Source organism: Triturus cristatus, chromosome 3_2 (genome assembly GCF_964204655.1).
Source record: "Triturus cristatus chromosome 3_2, aTriCri1.1, whole genome shotgun sequence".
In the NCBI taxonomy this organism is placed as follows: domain Eukaryota; kingdom Metazoa; phylum Chordata; class Amphibia; order Caudata; family Salamandridae; genus Triturus; species Triturus cristatus.
This window is the reverse complement of record NC_140584.1, coordinates 873,136,118-873,159,817: the sequence shown is the minus strand read 5'-3', so window position 1 is coordinate 873,159,817 and position 23,700 is coordinate 873,136,118. Positions and strand designations below refer to the sequence as shown.

General features: G+C 43.6%; 1 protein-coding gene across 3 annotated transcripts in view; it reads left to right on the top strand.

Annotated features, from left to right (window-relative positions):
- EFCAB5 (EF-hand calcium binding domain 5) overlaps window positions 1–23,700 on the top strand; it is a 592,664-nt gene that overhangs the window by 168,075 nt on the left and 400,889 nt on the right. Inside the window, exon 1 of one of the 3 annotated variants that reach the window (XM_085649235.1) lies at window positions 11,765–11,902. The exons of 1 other annotated variant lie outside the window; for it this stretch is intronic. The gene's annotated coding sequence lies outside the window, so the exon portion shown is untranslated. Of the gene's footprint in view, window positions 1–11,764; window positions 12,032–23,700 lie in introns of those variants that run through there. One more of the 3 variants, XM_085649236.1, reaches the window with a different exon arrangement.

Sequence of the window (23,700 nt, the reverse complement as noted above, 5' to 3'; positions counted from 1 at the left end):
GGTTTTCTATTAAATGTTCTGCAAATCAATATGCCATGCACAAAAAGTGCACTGCGGGCACCTTTTGCACACGGGGGGGGGGGGAAAATATGGATTTTGTTTTTTTTTTATTTTTTTTTTACCGTACGCGTACGGTAAGCGTAATCGGCGTTTTTTCAATAAAAAAAAATAAATTATTTTTTGGCCATGAATGGCCTTCTGGCACACCATAACCAAGGCTAGGTGGTTAGGAGCTGTCTAGCCTGCCCCCTTTTTAGGATATCCAACTTTGTTTTTCCTCCCCCCCTCAGAGTGCGAGAGAGAAAATGGCGGCCGACACTTCCTGGTTTCGACCGATTCGAATGTTTACTAAGATCTAACAGCCAATCAGAATCGCGCTCGCGCACGGCACCGTACGCGTACGGTAAGCTTACGGTGCGCGCTCGGAGCGCGCTTACAGATATATATATTGATTTAAATGCTATTTTCTCAGGAACTACTGAACAGATTTACACCAGACCTACAAAAGGCACTTCCTTGACCTGAGGACTACCTCTCTGCCAAATTACAAGTAATTCTGTTCAGCCATTCGGGCTGTAGCTGTGTCTAAAGGTCCTATGGAAAAATGCATGGGGAAAACGCGTTTTGGGGCCCCCTTTTTTCTCAGCCCCCGCTTGACGAATCCCCCCGAGACTTTCAGGGTAGGAGCGGAGCGTAGCGCCCCATTAGTTTTGAAAATTTCGCAAGGATTCGTCGACCGGCGCCAAAGTTATTCCAAATAGAATGTTGCGGATTTCCTATGGAAACAGGGTCCTAACTATAACTACCTACTGGCGACCGCCAGTAGGTAATATATATATATATAAAAACTTTTTCACTTCTTCAGAGATACTGGGACACTTTCTGCGCCGGTGCAACCGTGGGTCCGAAGACGCCCACAATAATCCATAAGGTTTCACCAAGTACTCAAAGTACCGTCGCACTCCCGTCAGGAATTAATCACCGCACAAAGTCCATCCGTCATTTTGCGAGATCAAATATTTATTCTTTACACAGCCTTAGCCAGAAAATACCCTACGCGTTTCAGCGAAACAATCGCCTTGGTCACGGGTAAACAGAACATCAAACAAGCGCATATTTAAAGCACAACGTTGCATGTGACATAACAACATAAATAACGGACTGTCATCCTGAAAGTTAAGCTCAAAAAATTGGCGGCCATCTTAAAGCAGTATTATACACCAAATAAAGTTTTAGTTTAAAAGTTGAAAAACAAACAATCTGTGACAGCGAGCCTTCAAAATTCAAATTGGAAATCCTTCATATCAATTAATTCTATTCATCAACATTGACTGCACACTCAAATGTATAGGTAATTCAACATATTTACATCGCAAAGAGGAAACGCATCCCCTTTAAAATGTATTCATATAAAAATACATGTAATGATTATCTCTGCTCTTGTTCCTACTGCATACGAGGAAATAAATTAGTCCTCGATTAACTAAAAAGCAGTCAAACATTATTACTCCTCCGTAGGCTCATCAGACAATCAACACTTGAATTTTCCACAAAGAATTATGCCCATATCGGGTTTCGTGATTGAATGCTGCTCTCACACCCAAGTGGGTGAGAACAGTTAGTAAATTAATTCAAAATAGAACATAGTTTCAGTTCACAGCTCTATATCGTATTTCATGGTTGAAAGCTACTCTCATACCCCAGTGGGTGAGAACATTTGGTACATTAATTCAAAATAAAACATAGTTTCCATTCATAGCCATCCTTGTAAATTATAAGACATTATTAAACCCGAAGCAGTGCGGTCCAAAAGGACAGGGGGATTTTCCCACCTTGTACACCATTATAAAAAAAATGTAATAATACATTTTCATCCAAATGGACAATGGTGCTATCCTCAACTGCAAAACATTAATAACACAAATACACTTCTCTATATATATATTTGAATATCTACATAAAAACATATATGTTTATTGTTAGAAATTGGATTTGGGTGAACCACAAAACGTATCAAATTAACCTGTGCTTAACCCTTTGGTAGATTGGCACAAATTTGGTAAGCTTGACTTAGAGGCACTGTGTTAAGTATTCATGCAGAACACAAACAGAAATAAAATGAAAACACTAGAGATATCCCACAGCAGTGTAGACGAATAGACTGAAATGTAATAAATAGAATGAAATCAAAATGTCAAAAATCCAATCAGTAGAACCAAAGATATGCAATTTTAAAGGTTTAAGTAAATATAGCGCCAAGAAGCAGAAAGAGCTAACTGTGGGTATTTGGCTGCACTAGACCAGGACAAAGTCACAAGTTCAGGCCGACCGCAATAGAGTGCGGGCCGGATACAGAGACCAGGTTGGTCCCGCTGAGAAAGGCCTCAAGCAGCAGGACAGACCTCTGAAGAAAAAAGCGGCCTCGAGCAGCAGGGCAGACCTCTGAGAACAAGACAGGCCTCAAGTATTAGGGCAGTCATCTGGAATACAAGACAGTCCTTCTGTAGGTCCAGCAGTGTACTGAAGAGTTGGTCTTAGGTCGACTATTCATTTCCGGTGCCAGTTTGAAGTAGAAGAATGTTCCGGAGTCCCCCCACCCTCCCAGATGGTTCTGGAATTTCCTTCCTGTCCAGGTCCCAAGATGTCCGGGGTGACAAACGTGAAATCTCAACTTCTGTGTGAGTATGCTGAGGTAGCTCCTTTGTAAATGTAACTGGGGCAAGGAACAGCTTCACCCCCCCCCCCCCATACTGGCGGTAGGACCCTCTCCCAGCTAGACCCAGGTTCTATTGTTCACTGTCTGGTCCCAATATGCATTCCTGACGGGGGAGCCCGGGAAGCTGAAAACTCCTAGAAGGCCTTAGAAAATGTAGGGTAGGAAACCCTTTTCAATCAATCAATCAATATGAACTTTATTCGGATAAAAACAGCATATCCATAAAAGTACAATTAAAAATAACATACAAGAAGAAAAGTACAAATATACAAACACATCAAATAATAAAAGTTAATCCGGATACATGGTATTGCGGATACGTACTGCCATTTTTAAAAAGGATCCAACCCGAAAACATAATTCATCATTGTTAATGGCTAGCACCATCCCATAAGCTACTTTATAATCAGTAACACATCGTAATTTAAAATACGGGATCAGAAATGTTTTAGTGGGGGATAAATAATAAGAACAGAAAAAGATTAAAAAAAATTTAACATTGACTGTTTTTGGGTATTATCACATGGACAAGGGGAAAGGTCAAGGTTGGCAGAGTAACCAATGGGGAATGACAACAAATATTTCATTGTGTCTTTCCCAGGTGCCAACAGGTTTTAAAAGATATGTAGGCATTGCTGGGGTTACATGCTCAATTTGCATATATCTAGCAACTGAAGATTTGTTACATTCAGTTTCTAGTCTTGTTTCTTTATAGGGGACATAAAGTGATTTTCCCAAGATTTTAATGCTGGTAGAGCTATGATCTAGAGGGTTTAAGAAAAGATGTTCTAGATTCAAGCTATTTAAACCTCTGCGGACTCCCGCCAACCACGGTATGTCTATCCCTTTGTCACATTTAAACAGTCCAAAATTATCTCCCTAGTCAGTTGTGCAGCCGGGTTCTTCCAAATTCTTAGCCAAAACAATATCGGGCGAGCCTTAATAAAATCTTCTACATAAGGTAGGTGCAGCTCGCTATGGCTAGCGTATGTGGAGGAAAAAAATTGAGCTCCTAGAATTTTACGGCAGAACCTATTCTCTTCACACTGAATAGGTGTACTAACGGTGTTCCCCCATACCTCTGCCCCATATGTAGCAGTTGGTGTGCATTGTAGTCTGTAAATTTTAATAATGGAAGACACCACCTCCATATTTTTTGGCTTAGGTAGCCTAAGGATTGTGTTAATAGAGTTGATAAATTTCCTTTTACAGTGGGCTACATGGGCGTTCCATAATCCATTAGATGCAAATACCAGCCCAAGGTACGGGAAAGTGCAAGTGCTTAACAGTTGATTAGAATTTAAAACAATTGAAAGACTCGAATATTTCTTGGACCCACATGACATTAAAAATGATTTCTTTAAATTAGTACATAAGTCCAAAGTAGCCATGAACTCCACAAAGTCATGAACCAGAGCGCGTAGGGCTTTGGGGGTGCGCCCCATTAACACAGCATCATCTGCATATAACAATGCAGGAATCTTGTTTCCACTGATGTTTGGGACGTCTTCAGTTGTAATCAGGAGAGATTTGGTTAGGTCATTAATATATAATATAAATAAGAGGGGGGCCAAGACACAACCCTGTCTGACCCCCCTTCCAATTTCAATAGCCTCCGAGGTCTCACCGTTTCTACCTATGCGCACTCTGGCTTTTAGGTCTCTGTGGAGATATGCCAAGAAGGAGACTAATGGATCATCTAAGCCAAGATTTAAAAGAGTTTGCCACAGCCGTGATCTATTTACAAAATCAAAGGCTGACGTAAGATCCATGAATGCCAGGTACACTGGTGTTTTCTTAGCTATAGTATATTTGCTAATAATCAAATGGAGGTTAAGGCACTGTTCCACAGTGCCAACCTTGCTCCTGAACCCCAGCTGTGATGGATGCAAAACCTGGCTTTCCTCAGCCCACAAATCGATCCTGTTAAATATTACCCTACCCAGAGTTTTCAGAGTATTGTCGATCAGTGAAATTGGCCTGTAGCAACTCGGATTTGATCGATCCCCCTTCTTGAAAATTGGAACTATGGTACTATAGGACCATGTATCGGGAATAGATAGATTAATAAGGTTGTTAAAAACATTAGTAAGAAGTGGTGCCCAAAAATCGGGTTTACTTTTAATAAGGTCAATCGGTAGACCATCTGGTCCAGGGGCTTTACCCCCCAGACTTTGGGTAATAGCTTCTTCGACCTCGGTTAATTCAATCTGAATCCCGATGGTATGTATATATTCTTTATTGGGTTCATTAGAAATCGGGGCAGCATAAATCTTGCTAAAATGGGCCTCCCAAGATTCACTAGAGATATTACAGCTAATTGGTGAGGAGATATTACCCACAGATTTCATGTTTTTAACAGCCCGCCAGAAATTCTTACCGTTTTTCAATACATTTGCCTGCTTAAGATTTGCCCAATGATCATTAATGAGCTCCTCCTTCCTACATTTAATAGCTTTTTTGTAGCTTCCCCTAAGTGATGATACTAGAGAACGTACTCTAGGTTTGCTTACAAGAGCCTTTCTTAATGCTCTGTTAGCCGCAGAGCAATCCGCATTAAATCAACCAGGATCAGGATTTGGCGTCCTAATCGGTTTAGACAATATATTTTTAATGCCGGAGCATAACCCTGAGAAAGCGTCAACTACCTTTGTATTACATGTGCTAAATGTCAAACAGGTGTTGACCAAATTCAAATGAGATTTTATCATTGTTTCAAATAGGGCGTTGTTATCGATATTACGCCAAATAAGTCTAAGTTTGTCAGTCGATACTGTTAAATCACATGCCCCGTGCGTACGATCATACACTGGGCGGCATGAAAAACTTAGAATAGTGCTAATAGGGTTATGATCACCTTGTAATGTTGGGATCACTTCAGCCCTTAGTACATAACTTTCTAAGGGGGTAGTTACAAAAATATAATCAATAGTGGAGGTGGAGCCTCGACTTCTGTATGTTGGAATTATACGTCCGTCAGGAAGAGGAACAGCTGCAATCTGCATAACATTCAAGAAGTTATGCAAGCCTAAAAGATTCACCAACTGTTCACCTCTTTTGCTCAATGGTGCATTTGTAACAGGCCGGACGGCAGAGTAGATGCCCCTTGGGATCTTGGCGTTGAAGTCACCGCCTAAACATATACCCTTAATTTGGGTACCACAATTGTCTAATTGTAATTTTAAAATAAAAGTAAACAATGAAGAAAAGTTCATATTAGGCACAGTTTTAAAATCATCATTATAAAAATTAATCAAATAAATTGAATCCACCCGAGTATAGAGGGTTACTTGAAATTTGTCACTATTTGTAGACAAGATTCTGGATCGACCGCCTGCCTTAATGTTTATCCAAGTTGAAAGACCGCCAGCAGGTCTGCCTAGTATGGGGATGGGGACAAAATATTAAAACATTCAAAACCTTCCATATACAGTTGCCTGAGTTGCCCAAGTCTCTTGGAACATCACAATGTCCTGACTATTAATTAGTTCTTTCCTGTCTGGTAAATTTAGCTTGGATGCCAGACCGGCTACATTCCAACTCAATGTTTTAAGTGTCTCATCATCTTTCCTTATACTTAATGTGTCAGGTTTGGTGGCCTGATAACTTTTTAGGATTGGTGCTGAAACTGATACATCAGTTCTTACTTCATTCATTGCCTGGGTGGGCAGTCAATCTTGGCAGTCCAAACCAGATAATGGAGTAAATCTATTGAAAGTTGGAATGTGGTTATACAGATTGCAAGATGGTATCTCAAAAGTGGGTTTATAAAAAAAGCCTAAGGGTAGGGCCCATATACTAGTATTTTGGCCTGTCTGTTCCATATGTGGTGTTAGAATAGTTTTTGCCACAAATTGCCTCCGCCAATTGATAACTATACAATCCCCCTTGATGGTTTTGGGGGATGTGCCCAACCAGCCCACTCGTCGTACCATAATGATGTTCTCAATTAGTGAAGGTCTAAATCTCCTATGTTTGGTGAGCCAATCAACGCATTTACAGCGTAGTTGCTCCCAAGACTCAGTTTGATATTTTCTTAAGGGAGGGACACCTGCTAAGATCACAACATATGGGCAGGCCTCAGGAGGCAGATTTAATACCACATTATTGCCCTCGGTGTAATTTGGATCAATATCAGCTTCTTGGTGAATTTTTGGCAGGCTATCACTATGAGATATATTGGTCGGTACATTAGTGGCAGATATCGTATTATTTATCAAATTACCTTCATTAATTTTAATGGTATGGTCCGATGGCCTTTTTGCCCCCCTAGTACCCCTCATATCAAGACATGTTTGAATACTATTACAAGTCACACATTCACTAGTTCCCTGGATTGAATTGTGTGGTACATGAGTATTTTGGTGTGAAGTAAGTATGCTATTAGTAGAGGCATTTAAAATTAGCCTACTAGCACTAGTAGAATCAATTGCCTTAGCATCAGCTTGGGGCACAGCATTCGTAGTTTGCAATACAGGGTATACTTGTTGAGCAGACAAAAAATTCAAAATGCGATCTTGTAATGAGGAAAGAAAATTATCGAGCACAGGCTTGATACAATCAGTAATAGCAGTAATTAGATAGCTGGTATCAATTGCCCTACTTTGATTATTGCGTTCAGTAAAAGGAGACAAAAGGTCGGTCTCAGTCTGAGTTCCAGTCGTATAAAAGGGCGATTCAACCTGTGGGGCATGGACAAGGGCCTCATCAGCCGCAACAGATGTTTGATCTGTTGTAGAATGAATCCACGAATTTATAGTCGAGCGAGTGGAACATGGGCGAATAGGTTGTTTCCTCTTCACACTCGCTGGCTTTCCTAGTTTCCTTTTACGTTTTGCCCCTAGGGTGAGAATGTTACTTATTGCAGGGTTTGACTCAGGTGGATCAATTGTGATGACATCATGAGCCTCTTCACGGGCCACAACAGGAGCATCAGAGTCGCTTACGATCAAATCAGTTGTGTCGGCGATAAGACCAGAGAGTGGAACGGATTGACCTAGTCCAAGAGACAAACGCCTCTCAGTGAGCTCAATTTCGTTACTCACAATGCTAACAGCCCTCTCCAGCATATTTTCAATACACATTGTGGCCGATTTATTGGCTTGTGCAGTCGTATGCTTCCCCATGATTCCAACGAAGATAACAATAGGACTGTGAGGGGTAACACAAACAATAATAGCAATATGTGACAGTAGTCTGTGCTCACCTAGGGGGTTGTCTCAGCCAATCTTGTGGCCCAGTCCAGTCTCCTCCGGGCTCTGACGGGCAAGGACGGGCCCGTCCTTGGCCCGGGCGCGTCCCGCGCGCGTCCCGCGCTGCGGTGTTCTCCAGCGCCTTTTGAGCGCGTGGCTGATGGTTTCTCCTCCCTCCAGGGAGTACAGGATTATGGGCAATGAAGTCCCAAGCTGTCAGGCAGTGCTTTCACGAACTCTACAGGCGCGTCCCGCGCTGCGGTGTTCTCCGGCGCCTTTTGAGCGCGTGGCTGATGGTTTCTCCTCCCTCCAGGGAGTACAGGATTATGGGCAATGAAGTCCCAAGCTGTCAGGCAGTGCTTTCACGAACTCTACAGGCGCGTCCCCTTTTAAAAGTGGCCTTTTCAAAACTGTAATCTAAATTCCGAATTTACCAATAAAGAGGATTTAAAATTGCAATTCATTTGAGTCCAAACAGGACATTTCTACCTGCTCCCACTCAAACGTTAGCACTTATTAAATGTAATAAGGTAGTCCAATGGTATCCTAAGGGACAGGTAGGCCTCATAGTAGTGAAAAACAAATTTAGGAGATTTTTACTACCAGGGGATGTAAATCTTAAAAATACATGTCTAACTTTATAGACACAATGCACCCTGCCCTATGGGCTGTTTAGGGCCTACCCTAGGGGTAACTTATATATATTAAAAAACAAGAGGCTTAGGCATGACAAAAGGTTTATTTTGCCAGGTCAAATTGGCAGTTTAAAACCGCACTGCGGGCTGCAATAGCATGCCTGATACATGTTTTTAAGAGCTACGTAAGTGAGTGGCACAATAAGTGAAGCAGGCCCACTAGTTGCATTTAATTTACAGGCCCTGTCTAGATATATATCACTTTACTAGGGACTTATAAGTAAATAAAATATGACAATCACGTTTAGGCCAATTGTACCATGGTTTAAGGAGTGAGCACAAGTATTTGACACTAGATAGCAGTGGTCAAGTGCATAGTCCTAAAGTCAACAAAAACAAATGTTAACAAAACAGGAGAAGTGAAGGTAAAAGGTTAGGGGGAAGACCACCCTAAGGCTGACAGGCCTTAAATATATATAATATCAATTGTTACAACTCATTAAGTGTTGTGAAAAACCACGAGGCAAAACACTGTGTTGTAAAGACATGCGCTGTAGCAACTGATATTCCATGTTCACCTTACCCAATTCTTTTGCGTTACTTTGCTCTCTGTAGTCCGTCACTTAACTGCTTGGTACTCTCACATTGGTTGTATTGTCTCTGTTGGTTTCGGCCCCTTTGGAACCTTCCTGTTTGTTCCTGCTCATCTTCTGATTCCTCTTGGTGCTCACTCCTTCTGTGTGTTTTTGACTCCTGAAAGTGTTACCATTCAGCTATCCTGGTAGCTGCACGTTGGCATTAGTAGCATCATCCTGCAATAGCAGTCGAAACCTGCTGGCTTCTCCGGTGTCCTGTCATCTCAGCCATTTGGCTCCACGCCTGAATGCTGGTAGGACTGGGGCTAGTCACAGAAATTTTCTATCAAGTGAGAGGTGAGTGTGTGTAACTGACAGTGAGTGAAAATAAGTATGAGTGAGAATGAGTAAGTGAGAGACTGAGGGGTGGGTGATAGTGGGAGGGAGTGTGTCAAGTAGTGTGAGTGAGTTAACAAAGGCAAAGAAAAGATCAACAGCAGACCTCTCAACTGCACCTCATATATGGTTCCAAACAGTATAGCACGGTGCACTTCTATCTCAATACCAGCCATTGTGTGCTATTACTGCGAAGCAGAGTAGTCCTTAGAGAAAAGAAGTGGAATAGTGCACTCATAAACAAATAAAATAATGAGTCTTTAAGTCCATTAGAAAAGTTCATGCTTTATTCAAATTCAATTTTTGAGACTATGCGATCCAAAGATTAAAAACGTCTAGCCAATGCGTTTCGTTCAAGTTCTACTGAACTTCCTCAGGGCTTATCTTTGCAGCTTGTATCACATCCGTTTAGGGTAACCATGCATAAATCATCTTGGATTGCATTTGGTCCTTCAGTTTACAATATCCTTCCACTTTAGAATTCATCAGTCTCTCGTATGAATTAATAATCAATGCAGGGTTATTAATTACCCTGATTCAATACCAGGATCAGTATTGTGAAGCAATGAGTTAGGCAAAATGAGAGAGGAAGTGTGAAAGAGTGAGAATATTTGTGAGTGTGTGTGCGATAGTGAGTGAAAGTGAGTATGAGTGAGAATGAGTAAGTGAGAGAAGTAGGAAAGGGGACTACGTTAGTGGTGGCCGACACAAATAAAAAGTGGTGAAGTGGGTGGGAGCACGAGAGGGGTTTAATAAGAAATAAATACAACTTACCTGATGCTGCTGGCCGCCTCATGCCTCTGTGCTCCTCTGTTTTCTGCTCCCAGCAGTCCCAGGGACAGCATCAGAGACTCCCCTTCGAATCCCAGAGCTACTCTCATGTTGCATGAAAGCAGCGCTGGGATTGCCCTGAGCAGGCTGGTTTAACGCTCTCTCAAGCATAGGGAGTCTGTGCTGTTTCTCCAACCCGGTTGTGCAATACAGCTGGAATAGAGAAACCTAACTGCCCATGTCTGTTTGGCCGGAAACAAACATGCGCGCTTAGAAGTGTACATCACTTCTGCCATGGCCCGGCCCCTCCCCTCCCCAACCTACACTTGCTGGCTCAGCCAGCAGCTGAAAAAGAAAACGATAATAAAATAGTGCTTTATTTTTCAGCTGCTGGCTCTGAGCCAGTGGGGCGACGCTCCTCTGCCATTGTGTAGGAGCCACCACTGGAATAAGTATGAAAAGTAAGAAAGGAAGAGAGAGGGAATGAGATAGTATGAATATGAGTGGCTTAGAATGACTGAGCAAGGAGGAATAAGGGAGAGGCAGTGTGAAGGTGTGAGAATACGCGTGAGTGCCTTTGAGACGGTGTGAGCAAGTGAGAGTGAGAGCCAATGAGAAAGCGTGTGTGTGACTGTGTGTGTGTGGTTACGGTGTCAGTATATTTGTGTGAGTGAGTGGTAGTGACTAATAGCTGGATGACAGAGTTAGGGTGAGTGACTGTGAATGTGAGTTAGAATGAATGAGGGGGAGTGAAAGGGTGTGAGTGAGTGAGCAAGAGAATGTGTGAGTGTGTGCTATGCTTGTGAGTCTGCCGTTGGCCATGACATACTTAGGGTAATTCTTGACTTATGGAGATGCCTATGGCCACCTATTGGAAGAAAGGGAGGTAAGAGACGGCAAGGGTGGCAAAATGCAGGCCCTGGCATATTGGAGACATGTTCTTGGAGAATAGGAGCACCAATGGCACAATGCTAGTGCTGGATTATTGGAGGTAATTCTTGTCCAAAGGGAGCAACAACCATGCATATGGGGGTGCGGGGCGGGGGAGGGAGGCAACATGAGAAAATGCTTACCCTGGCATACTATATGAATTTTTGACATTTGGCATTTTGAACACTCATGATGTATGGGCCACATGAATGGCAAAATTATGGTAGTTGCATTTTGTATGTAGTTGATCTAATTAAAACACGCCATTTGAAACAGGTTGGGTTTGTTTGCTAGGCTCGCTCACATTTAAAATTCAGTGCCAGCAAGTTCAAAGATCACGAGCCAGTGCAACAACGAACGTAGGGATAATGGAAATGTTTTGCACGAGCTGCACGCAGGATTCCTTCCAAAAAAGACACAGAGAGCTAGAGCGGAGAAGAGAAAGAGAGAGAGAGCGCGCGAGTAACCAAGTAAGCGACTTACACGGCGGCTCTGACGCGTCGCTTAGCAACAGGGCGTCTGTAAACACAGCCTGGTAGAGAGTGACAGCACGAGTCTGGTAGTGTCCACAGGAGCCACCAGGGTCCCGGGCACTGTGACAACGCGGCACCCGCCGGGACATAATTAATATTAATCAAGAACAGGTGCCGCGCAGGGGAGGCGTTGGTCTTGCTTCGGATGGAAAGGGTAAGGGAGTAGGAAGCAAGGTAGCCAAGTGGGTTACTGCAACAGTAATAGAGGCCTCTGTGTAACCCATGACGGTTCGAATTTCTACAATGCTCACAGCCTCTCCTTCTTCATAAGCCACTAACAAAGGTAAGGGCAGGGCTCGGTATTGGGACAGATAACTCAATGTGCAATGGAGAGCGGTACGTAACCAGCAACCGGTCTTTGAGGTTACATTTCTAGCAGGGCTGATTTGGACGTTCATCCTTCCAACGTATTTACACCAGTTCCCCGTGAGAGGCGGTGAGAAGATTGATTCCGCTTACCTAAGCAAGTGACTGTTTCCATCGGGGCTTGACATTGTACGGTGAGGGAGGAGTGGTTTATTTTGTTTTGGACTAGAGGGTGCGGTGCCTGTGATATTTGGGCACCATAGCCAGTAGGAAGAAACTGGCTGGGCACTTCCGTACAACTCCTGGTCACGGCTGTGATTTTGAGTTTAGTTTTAGATTTCGCCATGTCGTTTATTGTCACCCCTTTGGCATAATTGCAAAGACACTCCCTAAGCATAGTTCAGGCACCTTTTGTTTTCATGTCCACAAAATTGTTGTTGCTACAACAAAACAAAACTGCACTGTGCACAGACCACAATCATAAATGCGCAATTTCATAAATAACAAAGTATAATGCATTTTGGCACGCACTGTCTTACACAAATAAATGAACAACTGACATTATGACACCTACCTCTAACAACTACAGCAACAATACACGCAGAACACAAAAATAAACCACCTATGTTCGCTAAAGTGTTCAATCTTTTGAATACTGATATGTAATTTAACAGAAATTACCTGTAGAAATGTGCACAAATATAACCTTCCTTCTGTTGAGCAATAATAAAATATTGTCCCGCTTCGTAAACGCTCCACTCAGCGTACACGTTATTCTTATGTTTACACACCCATTCCGAAATAAAATACACACAAAGATGTTATGTTTTACTTCACTAAGGCAGCCATGTCATCTCTTTCCTAAGGTCTTTTCTTTGAATTGGGCGGGTCGGGGGGTGGGGGCGGTTGGTTGGTTCCGGTAAAGGATGGAGGGAGTAACAGCTGACATAGTTCTCGGTGTGCAGTACTGTCAATCTGTTGTTGTGGTGTGTGAAGTTACCAAGGGGCTGGATTTAGAATTATACCCTATTGACTTCTGTCTCCTTGTGAAGGAGTAACCCGTCAACCAAACTCTGAATCAGGCGCTAATTTTATTTGTTTTAGTATTATTATTTTATTCAACATTTATTTAAAAAAGAGAAGTCATACAAAAAGTGTTGCGCCATTGCCATGTGCAGCAATTACAGATACTACTGTGGTACAGGTCCTGTAAATATAATAATACTATAAGACTTGTCCATTGGACTGTCGTTTCCCCCATGTATAAATGATTTGCTCTCGAATTCGGGGGGTTTATGGTTGTCAATAGTTGGCAATGATGATGAGGCATATGTTCTAGAAATTTCTGTCAGGAGGGGGTCCTTACGCCTCAAAGTCTTTGACTGGGGGGGTCTCAGCATCAAAACGTTTGAAGACCTCTGCTCTAAGTGGAGGGTGTGACTTTTGACCAAGCACTGTACCCAGGCCTTCAGTTCATAAAGCCTCCAAGGCACTACCTTCGACCATCCACTTTCGACACAGGGTGTGGCCTTCGACCATTTATCTAATTGGGGGGGCATGGCCAACAAGTTGACCGTGTGGCAGCACTGAGCTCTCGCTCCGGCCCCAACAACTAAATCCTTCACCATCTTGCTGCTCCTGTGCCCCGAGCAGTGCCTGTTCCCTGCATATGAGTGTGGATGTCTGCCGCGAAATAAAATTGGCACCCGAGGAGGCGATGGGGCGCTGGATGCCGAGAGTTTGAGGCAGACTGGAGCCCTGTCTGCCTGGGCCGCCATTGTGGTGAAGTGAGGAGTTGTCTCAGTGGGTTGCGAGCACCCTAGCTGGCGATGAAGGTACTGTGCTAGAAGGGTGATGCCCTGGACATACCCCTCCGTCCCCCTTGGGAACTGGCTGAGGTTCTCTCCGCTCCCCCGACGCCTGGACAAGGCTGAGCTCTCCCACGAGGACATCTGTAAAGGTGAACTGCAGAGCAGTGCTGACCATGGAAAATCCCCGCTGAACAAGGCCTGAGGCCTGCGAAGCCGGGATCCTGGATTGCTGTGCTTGGCCTGCCGTGGAAGAGGGCGGACTGAGGCCTGACACCTTGGACGGTTGGCGACTGGCGGGCACGTAGACATCGAGGGGGCCGTCAGCCGTGGATGCCATGGTAAGAATGGCCAACTCAGTGACCTGCTCGGGGCTGTGACCAGAGTGGCTTGCGCCAGGAGGAAGGGCACATGGGCTCTGGAAACCCTTGCGTGGGCAAGTGATGGAGCCGAGTGGTGCTTGTGTCCCTCCATCCTGATTGAGGAGTCAGCATGCTGCTTGGGCTGTGGAGATCCTGTTGCTCCCCTCACCCGCTCTGAAGAGGTTGAACGCTGTTGGCACACAGCGGTTCCATCGCGCACACTACGGGGCCACAGCATCGGCCACTTGAGCTGGCTTTGGATGTGCTCTGGTAGCTGAGAAGTGGTTGATGCACTTGGCTTCATGCTGAGGCGATATGTAGGTTGCACTAGTGTGGCGTATACAGACTAGAAGTGTCCCAACGCTGTTTAATTCCTGCTTGAGTGATGGGGCACTACTGTTGTCTCAGTCAGGACTGATCTACCGTACTAGAGACTGAAGTCTAACGGCGTGGTTCTGGGCCGTTTAACACACTGATGCAGTTGGTGCACTTGAGTCGTCCCCATTTTAGTGCCAATTGTGATTCATAGTTGTTGGAAGTGGGAATATCCATTAAAAAGAAAACACGGACCGGGAAATGAGATACGACGTGATTTTAATAACACGTCTGCACAGGACAAGTTCAAGTTATCAATGACAATCCAACCCCCCAGAACTCATGCCCAACCTTCCACCATTTCGAAACTAAACATTCTTAACACGACACGAGTCAGTCACGAGCTGAAGCAAAGAACCCCGCTCGTGACTGCTCATGTCAGCTTACCTTGCTCCCAACACACCTTCCCCCCTTGAAAAAATAATTAGAAAGGAAAACAATATGAGACAATTAATAAGTAAAACGTAATACCCTAAGATAACTTACAAGATTAATTCATGACAAAATCCTTGTACTTTGCAGGAAGGCGATGGGTGCGCACAATCCTAGAATTACCAGAGCTACAACTGGGAGGAGAAAGATCCTCATGCTCATTGTCATGCCCAAGGTCCAGAAATACATTACTGGTATGATCTTCTTGATAACTAGTAACACCTTTAAACAAGGAGATTCTGTTTAGATTCCAGACAGAACCACCATCAATTCTGACAGCGTTCTTAAATGTTTCAATTACTTTTCTTGGACATGACCAGGTAGGCAAACCCTTACTTACACCTTCTTTTTTTTTAATGCGAATTAAATCTCCCACCTTGATCACATGTTTAGTTGGTGGACCCAATTTTTTTTTTGATTCTACTCTCCGTTGGACTGCTTCATAATCCACTTTGAAGAAATCATTGAACCGATTTATGTTTTTCTTCATCCACCAATGGGTCAATTTAGTGCTAGGTTTACGCCCTCTTAAAAGTTCAAAAGGGCTGACCAGAGTGACAGAATTGGGAGAAGTTCTATATGCTAATAACATGGATTGCAAAGCATTACGCCAATTTAAACCACCCTTAACAGACAATTGGACAGCCTCTTTAACAACACGGTTGAATCTCTCAACCTGGCCATTTGCCTCTGGATGGAAAACAGCAATTCTATTGTGAGTAATTCCACATTTAACAAGAAAATCCTCCATTTCCTTGCTAACAAATTGGACTCATGGTTACGCACCGGCGCGCTACGAGAGGTATTTACCTGTTATTGATTTTAGCAGCTTACACAGCAACCCCACACACTTTCCTACTCCCTGCTGACGAGAGGCAACTACCTCGAAACACGTGTCCAGGGATGGCACACGCCACGCATACTCGCACTCATGACTCGGGCATAATACGTACCCGCCGACGCTGACCTCAGGGACCACTTTTCATTGGGGGAACACGCTTGGTAGGTGTAGCAGTGTGCGACCAATTAGCTTTAACAAATTGGGGTCCATTGTCAGTTACAATTTCTTGAGGAATCCCTTCCCTGCAAAAGATTTCATCTAAGAACTCAATAACACTATGAGAAGTGACTTCCTTGACCATCTTAACTTCAGGCCATTTGGAGTAGTAGTCAATAAGTACTATTCCAAATGCTTCATGTTTAGGTAAAATGTTGAAAGGGCCAATAATATCTAGACCAAGTTTACACCAAGGACCAACTGGAAATTCTACAGGATGAGGTTCCGGACGTAGAGCAACAGCTGATTTGTCACTATTGGAACAATGAACACATGAACGTACAAAACGATCAACACAAATATCAATGCTTGGCCACCAGAAAGATTCTTTGACACGTCTCCTGGTGAAAGAAATCCCTAAATGCCCTTCATGAGCGATTTCGAGAATTGTGTTTCTAAGAGAAAAGGGAGGGATAATCTTGTCACCCCTCAAAACTAAACCATTTTCAACAGCGAGTTCTTCTTGAATCTTAAAGAAACCCATCATGTCTCCAGATAACCTCCTCTGTTCGGGCCAACCTTACAGCAAACACTTCTTGACATTAAGTAACTCTAAATCCTTTTCCATTTCCAGCAACCAAACATCTTCCTGCAAACTAGATTGTTTACCAAACACTAAATTAACATCACCCATGGTAAAGGCTACTTCACAGTCATCATCTTTAATTTTGTCTGGAAATTCCATAGGAGAAATCAATCTAGACATGCAGTCAGCATGTACATTAGCTTTGCCTTGAACATATTCAATCTGAAATTGAAAAGACTGTAATCTAGAAGCAAGTCTTGCAAGACGTGCGGACATGGTTCGTCCCCCACCTGGTGCCATTAAATAAACAAGAGGTTTATGGTCAGTTTTAATGATAAATTTTGTACCCCACAAAAAGGTTCTAAAATGTTCTGCTCTCCAAACACAAGCTAATAACTCTCTCTCTATAACAGAGTAGTGTTTTTCTGCATCTCTCAGAGCTCTTGAAGCATACACTACAATCCACTCTTTTCCATTGTCTCTTTGTAAAAGAACACCACCTAACCCGGTGCTACTAGCATCCACCATAATGATGCACTTTTTTCCACACTTAAAAGGCTTAAGACACGGAGTGTTCACTATGAACTCCTTTAAGTTCCCAAATGCCTTAGACATTTCTGTGGTCCAAACAAATTTAGCATTTTTCTCTAACAGACATCTAAAAGAATTCTGTATAAATTTTGCGTAAAATTCAATAAGACCCAAAAAGGCTACAAGTTGTTATTTGGAAGTAGGCGTGGGGGCATTTATAATGCTTTCAATGTGATTTCGTTTAGGTTTGATCCCCTACCCACTAATGGTATGTCCCAAATATTCTACTTCCCTTTCCTTGATCTTACATTTATCAAGACGAAGGGTAAGACCTTTCTTGGCTAAAGCAGCGATTACGCCTTTTAGATTCAAATCATGTTCTTCATTATTTTTGCCATAAACAAGAATATCATCTTGAAATGCAATTGCCCCATTTAGTCCCTCCAAAGTATCTCTCATGAGTCTTTGAAACACTGAGGCAGCACTAGCAAGGCCAAAAGGCATGCGACAATACCTGTAAAGTCCTTCAGGAGTAATGAATGCAGTGATATTTTTTGATTCTTCAGAAAGAACAACTTGGTGGTAAGCACTAGCCAAATCAATGCAAGAAAATACAAGAGCACCAGCTAGCGTGGAGACCATCTCATGAAGGTTGGGTAAGGGGTGAGCATCTACCCAAATCGCATTATTCACACTGCGGAGGTCCACACATAACCTAAGCTCGCCTGAAGATTTAATGGAAATCACAATGGGAGAAACCCAAGGTGATGACTCAATAGGTTCAATGATGTTTTTTTGACATAATTCCTTGAGCATGTCCTTCAATTTGTTCCTGTAAGTGAGGGGAACATTCCTCACTTTGTGGCGAACAGGAACAACATTGTCGTGTAATTTTATGACATGCTCAAACCCTTTGTACCTTCCTAGTTTCCCACTAAAAACAGCGCGAAAAGATTCCTTCAATTTATTGACTAATTGAGAATCCTCATTGTGGGTAATATTATAGGACTCAACCACATAAACAGGACGATCAGCTCTAGGATCAATTTTAATTCCTAATTGGTGTTGGTGAGGCCATCCTAAAAGTGACAATCCTGATCTTGCCACATATATTTTCCCAAAAGTATGATGACCAGAAAATACTAGATTTGCGCAAAAAAACCCAACAAGGTCAATTTTGTGTCCTGTGTATCCACCAGGAGAGACATCAGGTGGGGAGAGAATCTTCGTAGGCCAATTGTTATGAAAAATGTTTAAAGAAATAATGGTATACCAAGCACATGAATCTACAAAGAATTCTAGGTTAATATCATCAACAGTGATAAAACATGACGGAAATTTAGTACCCTCTCCACCATCACACATATTAATAACAGTGTTGACTTCGTAGTCATTGTCATCACATGGGTTATCGTTATCATCATGAATATAATTCACTTTTTTAGGAATTGATTTACAAAATTTCCCAAAATGACCCTTCTTATTGCATTTTGTACAAGTTCTCCCAATGGCAGGACAGTTTTTAAAATCCGCTAAATGTCCGTCGCTTCCACATCTGTAACAAAGTAATGGATAATTATTTTTCTCATATTTTTTACTTCTGGCTTTACCATCATTTTTGACGAGTTGTCGTTTTTCTGTGGAAAATGTTTCCTTTGTTTGTCACAATCCTTAGAGACATTAAAAACATCACTTTTGTCATTTCCTCTAATTTCTTTTACAAATTTTTCCGAGTGTTCAATTGATTTGGCTATGTCAATGGCATTGTTTAATGACATGTCTGATGTGGTCCAAAGACGCTCTTGAACTTTTTTATTGTTTGTCCTCATCAATATTTGATCTCTAAGAACTTGTTCATAAGATATATGCTCAAAATCACATGTGATAGCTAATGATATGAGAGCCGATACAAAATCTTCGATGGGTTCATCAGCTTTTTGCTTTCGTGAATAGAATATAAATCTTTCCATTACAATGTTTTTCTTTTTTCCGTATCGTAGATTGAGTTGTGAAGATGCAAAGTCATATACATTAATATTGCCAGGATTAATTAGTGCAGGTAGGCTTTTAAATTCCTTCAATGCAATTCCACCTAAACAGTGCTTTAAAAGAGAAAGTTTTCTCTCAGGTTCACATTCCTCACCCTCCAACACTTTTATATATGCCAAAAAAACAGGTTCACATATTTCCCAAGACATGGGGGGATCACCGGGGCAGGATAGAAATGATGGGGGGGGGGGGAACAATACCAGACATGGTGAATTACACCGGTAGAAACAGAAGAAAAAGAGAAAAATAAAAAAATAAATAAATGAATAATGAAATAAATAATCGTACTTATTCCATGGCTACATATGAAAACATGTCATGAAACAATAATATAAACCAAAGATATATTAATGCATAAATGACACGCGGTGTGCGTGTCACCGAAGGAGAAAGTATTACCACAATGACTGCTTTCCCGTATGAGAAATCCGCAGCAGTATCTTCTTGTTAACTCCGGTGAGCCGGGATACAATGCAACACAATGGTGCGACGCTCCTTCACGTCGTGTGACGCGCTGCGCTCACGCCAGCGTGCGTCTTGCGTATTAGGAGTGCTCCTCCAGAGTTCCAAGCCGTGACGAAGATGACTTTAAACGGTCAGAACCCTTGAGCCACAACGAAAATAATCACCAAAGTAAGTTTCTTTCTTCTTAAAGAATTCCTCAGTCCCGATCAGTTCACAAATGATGAGAAAGAAGTCCTTTTCCGTGATTGAATCACAACTTCCGAAAAAAAAAAAAAAAAATATTCCAAATTGGATTCAATTATGGGTGAAAATCCCGCTCGTCGCCAGTGTTGGAAGTGGGAATATCCATTAAAAAGAAAACACGGACCAGGAAATGAGATACGACGTGATTTTAATAACACGTCTGCACAGGACAAGTTCAAGTTATCAATGACAATCCAACCCCCCAGAACTCATGCCCAACCTTCCACCATTTCGAAACTAAACATTCTTAACACGACACGAGTCAGTCACGAGCTGAAGCAAAGAACCCCGCTCGTGACAGCTCATGTCAGCTAACCTTGTTCCCAACAATAGTCATAGTGTGGATCACCTCAGAGCACTTCAGAAACTGGTATGGTGAGGCCCTCTCTGGTGTAGCTTGCTACTGAAAACTTTGGGAATCTCTACAACATCTTGTACTCAACCCGCTGGCGTTTGGGCTATCCTGGCTATGGGTCAGTGACAATTCTGCCGTCTTGTGGTAAAGGCCTACGAGCCTGTCGTATAACATCATGGGCAAGGATAAGGCTACACGGACCATGCAACAGACAAAAATGGCCAAATTCTCTCCCCTGCATACAAGTAGTGGTCAGCAGACAACAGAGGGGAACGCACCCCCAATTGTGCCGGAATTAATCGGGAACTGAGCTACCAGCAGCCATTGAAACGTCTGGCCTGGCGGTGCAGATGAAGGCTGAAGCAATAGCGATCGCCGTGAACCTGATGAGAGCAGACCTGCGCAAGATAACGGACCGGTCAATGGAAACAAAGAGCCAGGTGACCGAACTCAGGGAAGAAGTCCCTCAACTAAATAAATCAGTGAGTACACTTGAGGCCCTTTCACATACAATGGAGGCCAGGATGGAAGATGCAGAGGAGAGATCGCGCAGATGTAACCTCCAATTCATGGGATTCTCGGAGGGCGCTTAGAAGGGTGGCTCCGAAGTTTCCTTGGAAGACTGGATGAAATCGACGCTTTCATCTGCCAGGCTCTCCAACTTCTTCGGCATGGAAAGGGCGCATTGGTGCCTGCCTCTGCTGCCACAGCTTGGGGATCCCCCTGAACGATCATAGCCAAATTTTTGAACTATGGAGACCGGGATGAAATTCTGCAAATGGTCCGGAAGCAGGGGGACCCGAAGTTCGGCAATGCCGCCATTCGAATTTTCTCAGACTACTCCAGACCTGTACAGTTGCAGAGATAATTGTTTTGAGCTGTCAAGCAAAAATGTCAGCCATGGGACAACAATATATGCTGCTATATCCCGCCAAGTAGAAGGTGATTAATGATGGCTGGAATATTTTCTTAACGATGCCGGAGGAGATGTGGGATTGGCTGGAGATAAGGAGCAGAGACTGTATACAAGCGGTGTCCCAGGTGCGGAGACGAGACACGACAAGGAACCAGGCGACATTGGGAACACAGCTAGGGAATTAGAGCAGACGGAGAAGGAGGACTCAATGAGGGGCAAGTGTGACAGTGAGGACTGATGGCACTATCTCCTTGGAATCTCAACAGCAGGAGCGAGTAGAGGCCTGGGCACTGGTTGAGATAGTTACATCAGCGGCATCATCTGGTGCCAGCTCGGAGATGTAGGAGGAGACTTGAGGCTCGCCATTGGGCGCTGCAGAGGTCTGAAAGGAACAAAGATGTGGTGTCTGAGGGTTGTGGGTAAGGGTCCGCACCATCGACAACTGGTAAGAGACAAAACCCTGCCTCGAACGGGGTGATTGAACTGACAACGGCTTAATGTGACCAGTGGGGACATGTACACCCGCAAAGCGAGACACTGTGTTTGCTTGGTTACATGTTCATTTTTCTTGAACAGTGTTGCAGGATTTCTCATTGTGTAATTAATGACATTGGGATAGTTGCTTGGGGCAGCTGCTTCTAGCGGAACACGGACACGCTCCTTTTCAATATTCCCACCAGTAATTTTTTTGACTGGCATATTGTTTTATATTTACTATTATAGACCAATTGGTCATCTGTTAATATTGAGTAACTGTCGCACACACTCACTGTTTGGGAACGTGGGGCATTAGGACATACAGAAGTGGGACAGTGACTGGGTTACCTTCACTTAACCATCTGACTCCTTAGCGATTTCTTAAGGTAACGTCCGTGGCAGTTCCCACTGCAATCCAGCATTTGATTGGCACAGTAGTGTTGACCGGGGATGGGGGGTAGTTGTGATGTATGGGCAGGAACTAGTTTTGTTGTGGGGTGTTTACCCGTGGTTGAAGGGACACAGTTCTATTCTAGTTAAACACAGTGCTTTTATGTTGTATGCAGTAGCAATAAATTCTATGGAGATGTGGGGGTTGGGTGGGGTGGGCAGGGTGGTGGCCAATGGTGGATATGTGGGGAGTTGATGTGCAATGGCTGAAGTAGTTCGAAGCCTGTCTTGGAATGTAAGGGGTCTCATTTCCTTTGTAAAGAGAAGCTAGACACACACCTACCTTAGACGGATGAGAGTAAGCATTGCCTTTCTCCAAGAGACACACCTCATGGAGGCAGAAGCCCAAAAGCTTGGTAAAAAATGGCAGCTGTACTCCTCTAACTATGCATCTTACGCTAGAGGGGTATCGATATGGGTGACCCCGGGAGCTCTCTTCCAATTGAGAGGGCAGTCGCGGACATGGAGGGACCCTACATACTGTTGCATGGTCTGCTAGATGGTCGTGAAGTGTGCCTGATGAATATCTAGGCCCCCAATATAGATGATAGAGTGTTCTTTGGTATGTTGGAGACTGAGCTACTTCCATACATGGGATCTCCGATTATTTGGGCGGGGATTTCAATTGTGTATTAGATGGGCATTTGGATAGGCATCCAAGGAGAGTGGGCACGAAACCTCGCATGATGGCTGGACTACGGGAGGTTATGCACCGGGTTCAGTTGGTAGATGTGGGGCAGGAGCTGCAACCCACAATCCAAGGGTATTCCTGTTACTCCCCAATGCATCGTACACACAGCAGATTACATAGATTCCTTCATTCAGGTGAGGGAGTTCTTGATATTGTATAAGCACCTTATCAGGTATGGTTTCTTTCTGACCACAGTCCTCTACTCTTGGAGTGGGGGATGCGGAGACTGCTTCCTGCTATTCCTTTGTGGAGGTCCAGACCCGAGTCTCTAGGAGACTCCGAATATGCCATAGATATGCAGGACGTGCTTCAGGGCTTTTTTAATTCCAACTGGGGTAAGGCGAGTTCATGCGGGATGGAATGGGAGACTCTGAAGGTAGTCATCAGAGGGGCGAGCCAGGGTAAAACATATGGCATCAGGAGAAAACTGGAGCGGGAACTGGGAGAGAAGGAATCACAGTTTGCTGAGCTGCAGCAACAGATGCAGGGATGCGAGGGAGACAAGAGAGCGCTAAAGTGGCACACAGAGCAGTGGGGAAGGTCTGGGATAGTCTTGATTGCCATTTCCACAAGAACTATTGCCTATGACTCCATAGGGAAGGAGATCAGTCAGGGCGCCCTCTTCCAACAATTTTCGCTCTCCGAGCGCCTGATGGTGTATTGGTCATGGGCCAGATGGCTGTTGCAGTGTTAGAAAAACCCCACTCCCACACCGGAAGGGTGGTGGTAATGGGGTCTTCCCAGACATACACTGTGGTAGCTTGGCTCGAGTGGTCAGGGGTCAGGCACCGTGTTAAGCATACGCAATACCCACACAATAACCATGCGTGCATCCGTTCCAAAAACGACACTACACCTTAAAAATTATACTTAAAATATATTTCTTTATCTTCTTTTCTCTTAGTTGCT